This window comes from Peromyscus leucopus, chromosome 3, assembly GCF_004664715.2.
Source record: "Peromyscus leucopus breed LL Stock chromosome 3, UCI_PerLeu_2.1, whole genome shotgun sequence".
Classification (NCBI taxonomy): domain Eukaryota; kingdom Metazoa; phylum Chordata; class Mammalia; order Rodentia; family Cricetidae; genus Peromyscus; species Peromyscus leucopus.
Window position 1 is genome coordinate 15972834 of NC_051065.1, and position 6000 is coordinate 15978833.

Below are 6000 nucleotides of genomic sequence, written 5' to 3' on the forward strand. Positions count from 1 at the left end.
TGGAACAGGAATACTAGTCCTTATAGGTGAAGGCTCTAGGGAGGCACCAGCTCAATTTCTCTGTGTTTTATGTATTATATAGGAGCTGTCTTCAGCAATGAGGCCTTATCATCAGTTTGTAAAGAGTAACCAATAATCTTGATAATGGCATGTGTTGTTTGGAGGTTTGCATAGGACCCTTCGGCCAACAACTCAGTTGCATGGAATTGGTGGTTTTATTTTGTGATGAGAGATGTTCATTTGGGGCTCTGATTCCAATTTTGTTTTGTTTTGTTTTGTTTTGCAATTTCATTTAGGTTACATTCATATATATATATATGAAGCGTCTACTTCCTAAAGGACTTGGCTTCCATACAATCCTTCAAATATCCCTTAGTTTTAGCTATCCTACCTTTATTCCTTCTCTAATGCCCTTTCCTCCCTGCTTCATTTGATTCTCTTGTTCTAGTCCCCCACACATCCATCTATAGCTCTTTATATCCCCTCCTAGTGTGATCCAACCTTCTCCCTTAGTCCCTTACCATATACCTAGTGTCTGTTTCTATATTGATTGACTGCTTACCAAGGACCTAACAGCTAGCCTCCACATATGATGGAAACATACCATATTTGTCATTATTGTCTGAGTTACCTCACTCAGGATAACGTTTTTTTCTAGCTCCATCCATTTATCTGCAGATTTAATTTTTAACAGCTGAGTATTCTAGTGAGGTACCTAGCAGCCATTTTTATTTTTTTCCTAAATTCTTCCATATCTTTATTTATTCTATGTCTTTTTCTAGAGAGGTATGACAGAATGTCTATCCACTCCAAATGGAGCAATAAATAAATATTTTTCCCAATTTCATTTAGTGACCCAACGAATTTGTTGAAATTATTTACATGAGTAAATGAAGGGGCTTTTGATTGGGTCATGGATGACCCAAACGCAGTGTAATCTCTGAAAATCATCTTGCAGCTTACTATCTCATTATGAAATAGTTCCCAAAAGTAGAGAATGAGGGGGTTGGGGGCTGTGAAAAAAAAAGGAGGGAGAGAAGGAGGGCAGAAAAAGGAGAAAAAGGAGGAGGAGGAGAAGAAAGAAGAGGAAGAGGAGGGGAGGAGGAGGAAAAGGAAAAGGAACAGGAAGAAAGAAGACTGAGATTTGCTTGGCTTTTTATTTGGATACTGATATAATAAAAATGAAAAATACATATGCCTCATTTTTTCTTCTGAGTTATTTTTAAGTATCTAGAAAACAAACAAAAAAGCCCACACTCTGTTTTATTTTAAATTGTCTTTATTCTTGAGAGTTTTATACAAGTATACTATCAAATGTGGTAGTGATTACTCCATCCTCCCCAGTTCCTCCAGAATACCAGGAACATGCAGTCTCCCATCTTCATATCTATTTTTTTAACCCAGAAAGTCCAGTTAGAACTGCACATGTGTGCATAGATGTGGTACCATTCACTAGTATATGGGTGACCTACCAGTGGTTTCATCCTCAAAAAAGTTATTTGTCCTTCCACATCAATTTTTTATAAGCTTATCAGAAGTATTAGGAAACAAATAGAATACTAGCACAAACTTTGAGGTTATGTAGCAATCTGGATATGATTCTGATGTTGTTTTAGTTATGTAGGCTCTGACATAGAGACATTAATATATACCTCATGTAGTTATTTTGAAAATGGACACAAAACTGATATAAAGTACATTCCAAATGATTGTGATTATTGAAACAATGGCAAATTTCATCTAGTAGATAGCTTTCCCTGTGATGAGTTATGCCTTTTTGTCAGCTTTTCATCTGTTGTTAAAATGATAGTCCGGGACTAACAAGTGTATGTTCTTGTTAATTTTTCTAGATCTAATCCTTTATTTTTTTTATTTAAAATATTTCATTGTTTCTGATTCATTTTGCCTTGATTCTTTTGTACTATCAACACTAATCCACATGCTGCAGTACTTTCTTATTATTTTGTTTTTCAAAATATCTGCTTTGTCAAAAGTCAGGTTTAATATAAACATTATCATTGTCTTTTCTTGGGAATAGAAGGTTTACTGTCATGAGTTCTCTTTCTAATAGTAATCCAAAACCACATAAATTATAAACAAAACTACACATAGAAATAAAAAAAAAATGCAGTATACCTCAGTTCCTTCTTCAAACAGGATTGAGCCTTGTCTGGACTCCTCTGAGGACTTGCATGCTGTGTATTGGACCTCTCATATTTGTAGTTTCTCTTCCTCCACCAGCCTTCGTTCATTAACTCATCCTACAGCCTTAGATCTCTATGAGGCCTCTCTTTCTCCCTGGCATCCTGGATTCATGGACATGAACTGGAATAAAATACCATTCCCTTAATAGAGCTAAGATAGCTTAGAAAATTATTAAAATATGTTTCAGCAATACTAAAGAAAATAAAAGGATGTAAAGAACTATAATACTCTTAAATGAATCAGTAAGTGACTGAAACTGAATTTTAATTGTAACTCAACTGGACTCTTTCAGCCTGGTAAGCATTGAACAATGTTTTCTGTTTTCCCACTTGGGTTAGAAAATTATCTCCTCTAAGCATCCAACAGTTCTGGCCTTTAGAGTATTTCCATCTTCTCTTCTACATAGTCTGTGACCCTAGAAGGGAGGAGTACTTTGATGAATACATCCCATTTAAAACTGAGTGCTCCAAAGTCCTACACTCTCTACACATTTTCTAGTTGTTGGTTTTTTGTTTTATTTACCATCTACTACAAAAAGAATCTTCTCTGACGAGGGCTTAGTGGGGGCACTGTTCTACAGGTACAGCAGCATGTCCTTAGAAGTCTATTTTTTCTTGCTCTGTTCCTTTAGCAGAATAATAATAGGATTTTCCCTTGGCCCATGACCTATCAGATTCTTGGACATTTCAGCAGTGTCCAGCATAGGTTTCATCTTATGGAGTGGGCCTTAAATCCAATCAAACAGTTGCTGGTTACTCCCACCAATTCTGTGCCACTATTGTACCATGTATTTTACAAGCAGGTGACTGTTGCAGGTTTCAGGATTACTAGCTGGGTGATATTGGTGATTACCTTTCTCTTCCAGTAACTGCAGAGTACCTTCCAGTACCAGGAATGCTATTCAGTAAAGGCATAGCTTCTAGCTAGGCATTATCTTGAGTTCTTCTTGTTCCATGACATAAGTTGATGTTGCCTTCAGCAATAGGACCTTACCATCACATTGTGGAAAGCAACCAATAGCCTTGGTAATATCCTGCATGTTCTTTGGGACCCCTTTGGCCAATGACTTTACAAGATGTGATCTATTCCTGACACAAGAGATTTTACTTGGTTGTGTCATATATCTGGTTGGTGCATCGTATCCACCATTATATGGTAATTCCTCTTAAATTCTTTTCAAGTATGCATTTATTTTAGGAAGCTTTTATAGTAGTAGGTTTCCATATGGTTTTAAAAACATTTGGTCCTTAGTGTTAGTTGTCTCTCCACATGTTCCTTCTTTTACACAGACTTCCCATTCTGCTCTCTATTTGATCCTTCTATTCACAATGGGATTGATTCACATATGAACACAGAGGTTATGGCTCCATGCAGAAAACCTATACATCTTCAAGCCAGATGTTGGCTCACCACTAGGAAGGGGACATAGAGAAAATGTCATAACTTTAACCAAGATGCTATTTGCAACTGACACCTGCTAGCAAAGGGAAAATCAATTTTCTCCAATGAAGTTTCATCAGGGTATATCAAACACACTCAGGGCAATCTCCATGTCCAGGAATAATTGGCCAACATAATCCAAACTCCATGTTTGTGTGGGGGAGGGGCTGGAAGAAAATCAAAACAAAACAGTTTTGTTTGTTTTGATTTTCCTTTTTTGTTCACTTTTGCTATTGCTTCTTAGAGACATAAAATATAAAGTAGGTGAGTTGATAGGTGGGGAGAATAGAGGAGAAGTCCAGGGAAGAGAAATGATGCTCAAAGTATATAAAACCTTTTTAATAAAAAATAATAATAAAATGAGTTTTATAATAAAAATAAAATTTAGTCTTTAAATACTTATTTTAAAGTAATGAATTTATATGATTTTTGTATTCCTGCTAATGCCTTAAAATACCTGGGTTGGGTTTTGTAGTTGATAAACTGAAGAAGGGAAACAATAAGAACACATCCACCTTGTCTAAACAGAAAATATTTGACTATAAGGGGGACAAAGAGGATAGGGCAAGTATAGAGTAGAAAATGAATGTATCATCCTTCATGAGACTAGAAATTAAAGAGATCCCTACCCATCTTCATACAAACATGCATCCAGGATGATTTTCTGATTCTAGATGAGATGAAATGAATTGTCAGTTTGCAGAGGTATGCACAAATGCACTCTTCAATTTTTCATATAGTAAACGTTCCTACCAATCAAAAGTCAAGTATCAAGATTTTTTAAAAAAAGCTTTTTCATGCTGTATAATCCCTTATGATCTTTAAAACATATTTTTCATTGTGCATATCTCAACAAATTGTAGTAAGTGATATTTCCTCAAGGGAATTGTTGTTAAGGTTGTGCTTTGTTGGAACATTATTCACACATTGGCAAAGACTAGTCAGAAATCATTACCTCTTTCCAACATAAAGACTTGGTTGTGACTTTAATCCAGAGTTGGGTGACTAAGCAAATTGTTGGGTTTTGCTCTATCAAGACACATTTATCTTGTTTGCATAAATAATTAGTCTCTAACCAATCTGCTGAATCTTTCTCCTGTCAGTAGCATGTTGAGGTCTTCCTATATTATTCACTTTCACTTTTCAAAACAAATACATAAACAAAACTTTCTTTCCAGACTCTACAGTGCATTGATTTTGGCTCCTAGAAGATTTCAAGCAGTATGTGAAGGTATTTCTTGCTACCCTGGTTGCTCCCTCATTAAAGAAAGTGTTGCTAGAATAAGAAACAGAGTTGCTGCTGAACATCTCACAAACACCCACAGAACACTGTGTTACTCAATTCCATCAGTAGCATCATTTTGATGATTCTGTTTTAAAAATTATATTTTCTTCAAAATTGCTGCAGGCCGCAGGAATATATCATAAGAACTCAGCTGGTTAGGGCAAAGTCACTACCTGGAGGGGTCAGGGAATTCCTCCAGAGGAAGCCAAATCCCAAGGAGTTTTTGGTGTTACTTGGCTTGTTATATATCAGCTGTATTCTGTTAGGAAAATCATGTGTGCCTTCATAGTTTTCCCAATTGACTTTTTTCTAAGAAGGGCTAACAGTGTGGACTGATCACTCTCTGGACATACACATTCCAGGTATTTGGAGAACAGCCTCAGGAAAGGCTTTCTCTGGAATCAGATTATCTCCCTTAGCCACTTTCAAGAACTCCAGGAAACACCACCCAGGTGGGTGGCCAACTTCTGAGGATAACAATGATAACAGCCTACCTATAAATCTCCTGACTTAAATTCCACAAGGAGACACCGCCCAGGGGGGTGCCCAACTTCCCAGGACTAACAATGATAGCAGCCCACAGGCAAGTCTCCTGACTTAAGGTAAATTCTACAAGGAGACACCACCTAAGAGAGGTGGACGTTAAGTAATAGCTTTACACAATTTAGCTCGGACCCTCCCTTTATATACTGGGACTTCCAGGGCACAAAGGAGAGAGAAGAAAAAAAGAGAATGGAAGAACTAGATGGGTAAGAACTTGAGAGGAACAAACTGAGACGGGGGAGAACTAGATTGAAGGGCTAGAAGAGAGTAAGGCTGGTCCCTATAATATTATACAAGACAAAACAATTACCTTGTACTCATCTGTTCTGACCATATATTTTCTTTGTCTTCTGTGATATTAATAACTTGATTTCTACCACATGTAGGAATGGAACTTGAAGGCATATGAGTAGTAAAGCCAGGTGTGGCTGTGTTCTGTGCCAGCTCTAGAAGTTGTAGCAGTGAAGACTGAATCAACGAAGCAGGGCACTCAGGGGCTCACAGAGACTGAAGCGGCAAGCATGGGC